The sequence below is a fragment of the Pieris rapae genome, chromosome 13, assembly GCF_905147795.1.
Source record: "Pieris rapae chromosome 13, ilPieRapa1.1, whole genome shotgun sequence".
Taxonomy (NCBI): Eukaryota; Metazoa; Arthropoda; class Insecta; order Lepidoptera; family Pieridae; genus Pieris; species Pieris rapae.
The window spans coordinates 3,499,498-3,508,955 of NC_059521.1; positions in this window are offsets into that span (position 1 = coordinate 3,499,498).

The window sequence follows — 9,458 nt, forward strand, 5'->3', positions numbered from 1 at the left end:
CTTGCCGTTTTCTTTATTTATTTTATTTAAGTATTCCTACAGCTAATCACTAAACAATATCCAAACAGTTAAAACTAAATAAAGTAAACGTTTACTATAATGAAACGCGTATCATATAATGAATGATATAATGCTATATTTTACTATATACACAAAATATTATCAAATTATATTATTAAATGCTGAAGAGTGATGCGAGCCACGGGCCGCATATAAAATATATACACGATTTTAAAACAAATGGTGACTTTAACCAGTAACTCGAAACAGAACTAATTTGAGCGTACCATCAACCAGGCTTCAGAAAATAAACCACTCCTTATACGGAAATTGTATTCGTTTTATATAACAAACTCCCATACAAAATTAGAGAATTATACTAAATAATTTTTTTTATGACTCAAAACTTAGCGATTTAAGGAGTTGCGGAAAGTTTCTTGCTTGTAAAGAAGAACTTTCATGCCCACTCTACGCCCTTGACTTGCAAACTGGTAGTAAATGTAAATTTAGAATAATTTTTTATGACGTTTATAAGTGTACTTGTTTATTTATATAAATAAAGCTTTTAACTTTAGCTTATGTTATAGTATTATGCGATAATAATCATAACATCTTACGATGAAAATTTTCTTAACTCCTTTTGTATAAAAAAATCAAGCTGCACAAGTAAGAATGTTTGTTTTATAGTAAAATATATAAACATAATATAATTTCAACGACTACTTACTAGCGGATCATGTGATCAGCATTCTTTTCTATACAGTGGTTTACTTCATACTTAAAATTAATAACAAAATTAAATTATACAATTATAATCCGTTGTATCAATCGTAGTTGTTTTATGGAAGTTTTCATTCAATCTATGGTTGGATACGGCTTAAAAATTAAATAAATAATGAATCGTTGATGGCAATTTCACAATTTCACAATAGATTCGTAACTGACAATTAGTAAATACGATCTTGTGATTTGATAAGGAAAACAAAAAATCTACGTCCAAGAAGTTAATAACCATAAGTGGTCGTTTAAAGTCTATTAGAGACTAATACGATAGGGCGCGGGTTCGGCGCGAGCCTTGAGGGTGCTTGAACCCAACTTATCAGTGCCCTATTGCCTACGCCTTGGACACTCTCCAGACCACATGCGTCTGGAAAAATTAGATATGGTAGTTTAAATTACTCTCATGGATAAAACAAAGGAAAATACTTAAAGCCAAGAACACCTTATAAGCTTTAATTGGCCTTCAAACCCATTATATTAGCTCTTCAGAGATTTTTGAAGGTTCTTTTCTGTAGTAGCATAATGCCTCCATTACAAATTTTTGAGAAATAGATGTTATACAAATATACAACAGTGTCAGCCTAGATTCCAAACCCGTGTCTCGCAACCTGGGTTGACACTGTCACGCGTCACTCTCGTATGTGAACACAATCCGTTCTTGGCGATTCTCTCTTTCATATTGATCTGAGCCGAATTCTTAATTCAGTACATGGTAAAGGAAAACAACGTAAGGTCAGCACGTCTTAAATCCATAAGCGTGGATAACATACAACTGGTAGTAGTACCGCCCTTTTATAAATAACGATTAAATACTGGATTTGGTTCTCATATTGCTGTTTTAATTAAGTCTAAATAAAAATTCAAACGTGTTTATTTATTTTAACATACAATTTATCAATGTTTTGTAGAAATATATCAATATTTGTAAATCAAATGATTCTTTTGCCACATGCAGAATTCCCTTATCCATGTATCATGATAGCTGTTCAACCCAGTCTTAAAATTATTAGAGCGAAGTAGCGATGTAAATTGTCAAAAATAATATTTTAATTTAGGAAACTGGTCATTTGTTTACTACCATCGACATAGTTAAGTATTATCCATATATATATATATAGTAATCACAATATTGTGGATACTGTAAATAAATTGTATTGAAGCTCTATTAAATCCTAGTTTTCTACGTTAAGTGAAGCGTGCGCGTACCAATTTTTAAAAGGCCGGCAACGCACTCGCGAGCCCTCTGGCATTGATAGTCCATGGGCGGCGGTATCACTTAACATCAGGTGAGCCACCTGCCCGTTTGCCCCCTGTTCTATAAATAAAAACAAAGAACTTTTTTATTTTACTTTACTCAGTTTTTGATTACTTGAGGGTTACCTCATTGTATTATGATTATTTTTCTGATGTCTTTCTTGATAGATGTGGTTGAAAATAAAATTAGCCTTAATATAGGTCGATACTATAATTAAGATTACATTAAATTATATTGTGTGACAAAGTGAAGCCTCCTCCTCATTCTTCCACTTGTTAGTTATAATTTTGTCTATAAATTTAAAACGAAAAAATACCCCTCAGCAGTTTAAGATACTCAAACCTTCTTAAATTGTGCTTTTTTTCACGTTTGGCATTCATATGACAGACATGGAAGTTCTTTTTAAACTCACCTTAAGATCAGATTTCAAAACTTCTTTTAATGACGGCAGAATACAAAATACCATCCGTATCATGTCCTTCCACAACTATGTGGAACCAGCTGCTCACTGAAGTATTTCAACCAATTCGATTTGGAATCCTTCAAGAAAAAGAGCATACCAATTTTTAAAATACGGGCTACGCGCTTACGAGCCTTTTAAAAAAAAATCTCAAAATTTATTTAATAATTTATAATTTATTTATACGCTGATGAATAAACGATATTTGCTTCATTATACCTAATATTCCATTACATAAATATACTAATACACCCATATAACTACGTAGTTTGAGACATATTCAGACGTGGCATTTACAAAGACTGGTCATTTCTTGCTGTTAGTAATATTTTAAGTGTTCATCTCGGGGCCATGCTTTACTCCCAGTAGGTTCATAATGTTCTGTGGTAATTCTAGGCGACAAAGGCTCGCCTAGTTTAATGCCTCTGTATATTTTTATTCTGGACCTAGTGCGTCTAACTTTACACGACTTTGATGGTATAATTTTATTATGATAAGTATTTCCGAACCAATTCGACTTAGGGCCCTTCAAGAAAAGAGCGTACCAATTCTTAAAAGAGCGGCAACGCACTCGCGAGCCCTCTGGCATTGAGTGTCCTTGGGCGGCGTTATCACTTAACATCAGGTGAACCTCCTGCCCGTTTGCCCCCTGTTCTATAAAAAAAAAACATAAAAAGTAAAAACAGTTATACTCTTCAAAAGAACAATTGTTTATAACTATTTCAAAATTCAGAAATATTGGGCACCTTTCCATGTTTATGGATATGTAGGTTAATGCTTTTTGTTTAGCTATTTTTTCACAATCTATTTCGAAGTGATTTATACTGCACCATATTTTTTTATATATTTCTAATCTAACTAGATTTTACGTAATATATAATCAATAAATTATTTTAGCTAATTTCGTGATATCATTGAAAATTACTTTGCCACACAAATATCTCGTTAAAATAAGCTAGAATAAAATTTGTAAAAATATTAAATAAATAAAAGTAAAAATGTAATCTTTCTTCCTCCTCTTAAGGCTTTATCAGAGATTGTAGTATAAAAAATAACTGTTATATATACAAAATAAGTGAAGTTTTAAAAATAATAGAATCAACGATCGAAGGTGTTTTTAAAATTATGATTATAGTCGAATTCTTAAAACTCACAAATTGTCGTATTAAGTTTTCTGACTTTTTTTTCGTTTTATAGAAATAACAATCATTTGATAAGATCATAATGCTTTTTATGAGTCACGTTTTGTTACATTTATCACTTCTATGTGCCTGACTAAAATAAATTAATTTTCATGTTTTCACAATTTTTCGAGATTTTCTGGTTACTATTTCAAAAACCGTTTCCTGTAAGAACCTATTTAAAACTTTGATTCTTTTGAGTGTTTTGATACTAACGCATAATAGACTATGAGATAAGTTGCGACAAATTTTTTGCAAAATTCATTCACAACCACAAATCAGTGAGTATACAGCTTAAAAGGGAGGTTAGTGCACAACATCGAGATAAGCAAAAGGCACTATAAATATAAAATATGCGCCCGCATTGCCGCAGCGTTTTGATATATTTTATTATAAATCTCTCCTAATTACTCCGTAACTAGAACGGCGGTTTAAAAAATATAGATAAAAATCATGCAGTGACTTGTTTTGATAGTATTTATAGTTTGGTTATTATAATTTTAAAACTGCTAGTGCAGTTTTAATAAATTTATTTTCAAATAACAGGTGAATCTTCACATGATTTAAAAATAAACGAATTAGGTAAATGATTGATACCTGTACGTCAGTATTACATAAACGCTACTTAAATACAATTAATACATATTAGTTCCCAAAAATATTTCGATGTTTCAAATAAAAACCATATTTTCACTTCGATAGATGAGGGCTTGGTATTAGTACAACTTGCGATGAAATCTAAGATGGCGAAATGCGATACACATTTTTACTTTCTGGAATAATATGGGAGGAAACATTTTTATTATTTGCAGACACTGTAAGCCTAGTGGTCAAGCATTCGGCCCATCACTTTTAACTCTTGAATTCAAATCCCGAAATCCTTCGATTTTTTTAGATTTCTTATGTTGTGTGTGAAGAATGTCATCCTAAATCACACGGTATCTACCCCCCATTATACCTGACACACACACCTATCCATACAGATGACACTCTTGACTGTTTAATATTATTCAAGTCTAATTTCCAAACCACTACCATTGATAAAATTATACATGTAGTAAGTACAAAATATTTGTTCAAGTATAATAAATAATTACGCCGAATGATAGTTCTCTGACTTTTATTTCTTAGAGGACGTTCTCAGCAAGCCCACAACACACCCTTTACGGCATATTAAACAAAACCCTACTTTATTTTGAAGTAGTAAAACGCAAACTCTATTGAAGCAAGACCGGATGATCTAAAATAGAACCTAACACCAGGATTTTAAGTTGCTTTTTAAATGAAAGATGATATTTTTGATAATACGTCTGAGCGAAGACATCTATGTTCAGTGTTTGATTTAGCCTTAAGATATGCGAGTGTTTGAACCAAGGTCACTAAGTTTTTAGAAGGTTGTTGCTGTGTGGACATTAGAAACATGAAATTTCTACTAATTTATTTATTAAATACTGCTCCAATAATGTTAATGGGTTAGCGTAGGCCTTTTTAGTTAGAAATAACACTAACATTGTCAACGGTCAGACCAAATTATCAATTGTTTTAACCTATTTTCCTATTTACTAGAATAAAATGGGTCAAATCTCAAGTAAGGCGCTTAAAATTTCGACACACACATCTTATATGGGTTTATAATAGAGTCACTTACAAAACCGAATTAAAAACGAACCCATACAAAAAATGTCCATAGAACAATAAATTACAAAGCATATTCTTTGCATTCAAATTTGTTTTGTTTATTCTCTAGACACAATTTGTAAATGCACATAAGTGTATAGTAGTGTAAATGTAAAGTGTTACATTAGTAGCTATCGGCGAGTACAACGCATGACGGCGCTACGGAACTGGGAGTATACTTGCGTGAAAAATATTAACTTATATTTATAACGGTCATTTTTTATAAACTTAATTATTTTTATCCTAGGTGGAAAAGCATTTGCGCATACCCTGCACCTTAAAGTTGCATGGTTAAGTGGGCCTCGACCTACACCAGAATCTCTGCTATTCCTGCCGCACTTTTGTGAATAAATACATATTGAAATTACTACATTGTTAATTACAAGTCCTTGTAGTGTAAGAACAGGAAAGTACTACGATTTTTAATAACGGGTACATTTTTAGGCAGATTTGTATAAATAAGTAAATAAGTATTATAAAAAAAAGTATCATTTCTATTTCTTTTATTATGGATTTATAAAAACAACTTTCGCTTTGAATGTACGTGTCGCCAGCGCCCGCTGGGATGCACAAAATATAATGTAGCAAGTGTCCTTTGATGTGAGTTATGTTGGGCACAGTACATGTACGCAAACATACAAATATCAACCTGACACCATTTTGTAACTTAAAACTACTATGTAAAATTTAATTTTTAAATCCAATTTTTTTTTTGTAATTCAAAATTTTAGTAAAAAGCAACATATAAGCTGAATAACTATTTCTAGGCTACGATGCTACGAGTCGAACGTCTACGTCGACGGTCGTAGGCCTGTAGCACGTTCGTACAATGCGGCTCGGTAAGTGCTACGAGAAAGCTACGCTCTTCTTGCTATTATATACGTATGGTCAATGTGGTTTCGTTATTAAACTTAAACTACTATATTTTAACATTTTCTATCATAAGGTAACAATTAAATTATTAAATCTGAGCAAAACATTATTTTATATTCATAAAAAATGTAAAAGAGTGATATAAGATCGCGTCTATAAAAGGCTTATTTAAGATTGGCCTCAATCGGCATCGAACCTTACTTCATGAGACGCTATAACAATCGAGACTATGATTACGCAATCATCAGCTTTGAATTACGAGCAAAATGTATTCTAAAGGAAACCAGACGAAGTTGACATCATAGGCCTGTCTAGCCGTATCTCGATAATTTTTTGGGTCAAAAACATCCCGTCTATATGAAATATGTGTTAAATAATCCCAGTCTAAGTCTAACGTGGTAAAGTTTAACAAGTGAACTTATTAAAGTACTCCTTTATCGTCGAGGACATTGCATCGCGAGGGTTCAAGGAACTGGCCAATGAAGGCCCCCGCAATTACCGCCTGAATCATCGCCAAAAAAGAGCAGTATGCGGCGATCCAATTGCAACTGTGTGTTGTATTTTCTCCCGATTATCAGGGAGCGTTTGAAGGATGCAGCTCGGGTGCGGGGCGGGGGAGAGGCGGCACGGCGCCTCAGTCGAGTGGAGTCCAGCGCGCGGGACGCACGTACCCATGTCTCACCGGTAACCAAATGAAGACTCCGCGAAATACAAATTCGCGATCATCGTGCATTCGTTACGAGAGATCCACCAGTTATTGTTGATTGTGTGTTTTTACATCACCTAGGATAAGACTTATTAGGACTGTTCCTGTTTGTGGCCAATGTGAGTTGATCTTGCATCGTGTGTCTGAAAATCACGTGCCCTAGATTTGGGGTGTCGTCGCTGGAGCACTCCAACGCTAAATTTTACCTTTATTTACCATCAAAGCTTATGTAATATTAGAGGCAGTAGTCTATTTAATTAAGCTTTTGCAAAAAAAATGCATTTTAATTTATTAATTGTCATATTTATAATTCGTGTTTACAGAAAACTTTTACAGTTTATCTTATTGATTATTACTTACTTATATTTTAAATTCTTAATACATGTTATTGTCGAATAAAAAGCTACTACATCCATTTTAAATTTCAACTAAATATATATATGCACATTAGCGAGCACGGTACTAAACGAATTATTTGACCATATATTTTGGTAATCGTCCTAAAATCCATAGCAGTTACTTGAAAACCACATAGAGTCTACTGTCGCGCCTGACGTTCATTTATTATACCCCGTCCACGATTGTAATTTAGCTCTTGCGAACCTAGAACTAAGATCTATATTCCAAGTTGTGTAACAAGTTTCTACATTAAAGCCGAATGTCTGTAAATTCACCATCTTATTTTAAGTAAGTCTGAAATAATACTTCTAGAATATTCAAAGAAAATACTGGATTAAAATTCATCGAAATATTTTGCATTGCTTTTACTATTCTGCCTCAGCTTATATATAAAAAAAATATTTTATATATTTTGAAGGTAATTTATATGTGAACGCACGTGGTTTACCTAAAGGTAAATAATTGTTACCACGTGGCTCTGTGCTCAATTAACCTCCCCCATGAGGGGTTGGAGCGCGAGTTTCCGGTAATAACGAACCTGTACAAGAGCCATAAATAATAAGCTTCATTAGCTTCTACACTTGAAGTTTTTTCGATAAAGTTGAGTTCAATCAAATTAAACTTAAATTAATCGACTATTTAAAAATAGAAAAAAAAAAATTTTTTATTTAAAATTGTTATTAAAATATTTTTAAACATGTATCATGTTGATCCAATCAGCGAAGATGACTATGAGTTTTCAACTACATAGACGTCTTAATATTCGGAACGGATCATTTGGCAGAACACATTAGATGAACGCGTCTGCGTGCGTGCGCGTGTATGCGGCCGGCGCGGCGCGGCGCGGGGTGTGGGGCGCCAACTGCGGGTACCCGGCACATGGATCGATGCGGTGCGCGTTCCTCGCGTATCATTTGCGTGCGACCCGACGCCCCCCTCCCCTCCTCCCCGGGATGACCCGACGGCATATATAGCCAACTATAAAATCTGACAGACTTTCAGCCGTCTCCGATTGTTGTTGGTCCTTGAGATAGTAAGCATGACAGTCACATGGCCCGACCCTTATCACTCCTCATATTTATGCATGCAGACTTCGCAGTACTACAGTACTAATTGTACGCGCGCTATAATTTATTATGTTTTATCTGTCGTAAAATTTAATGCCAACTTTTCACATTCAATTATATTTTCCGAGTTGGTTTACGACCGTACGTTTTATGGTCGCCTGATGCGTCTGTTGCGATTTTCAAATAAAACATGGCATAAAACTGGTGTATGCAGTTTCCCGGCGCTTACAAATAAAGAACTTTTTAAGTAATGTTTCGTTTCCTCTCTCTTTGGCCCTTGCTTCTCGTAAAATTTTAACTTCTAGTTTCCATTCATTAAGGAGAGTTGGTAAGTTTTATTTTAATTTCATAAAGAAAGAAGAAACTTAGTCGTACATATTTTTATGTTTAGTAATTTCAAAGTATTCAATATTTTATATAACAGAATGACATTGATAACTGTAATCTATTTAGAAAGGACTATCGGTAATCGTCGTCGAAATGCCTAAAACGTATAAAATTTAAAAAAAAATACGCTTATCCGAAAAGGCCAGCAAAACGTTCAAGTTAAGTTTTCTTTTTCGATCATCTTTAACAATTACTTATTAATAGCTAGTTAATGACCATTAACAAACATGTATAATTTGCTTACGCTAGTAACTTTATGTAATTTAATCAAATATATTAATTGGCAACTCGCTTGGGACTTTCATTGAATAAAACTATACAGTTTTTTAAAAGAAATAACCTATTAACAATTTTTTATAACCCCTTTTTTTCGTTAGTAACTAGAAAGTTCTTCGTCAATTCGGGCCAGAGAACGTTTATTGTCAATGATATATCAACACAACGTCTCTTGTTAACTCTGCAAAATCGTAAGTGGCTGGGGCAAGATATGACATGCTCACTCGTAATAGATCATAAATAACGTACTCGTGTAACATTCAGACGATAAGGCCCAATTTGCATGTCAATGGTTGCCTATCAATGTACAACAGCACTGATTTTATTATAATTCAAATGAGCTGTATATTTGTTCAGATTGCTAGAATATGTTTAACATTTTAGGTGATTTGCGACG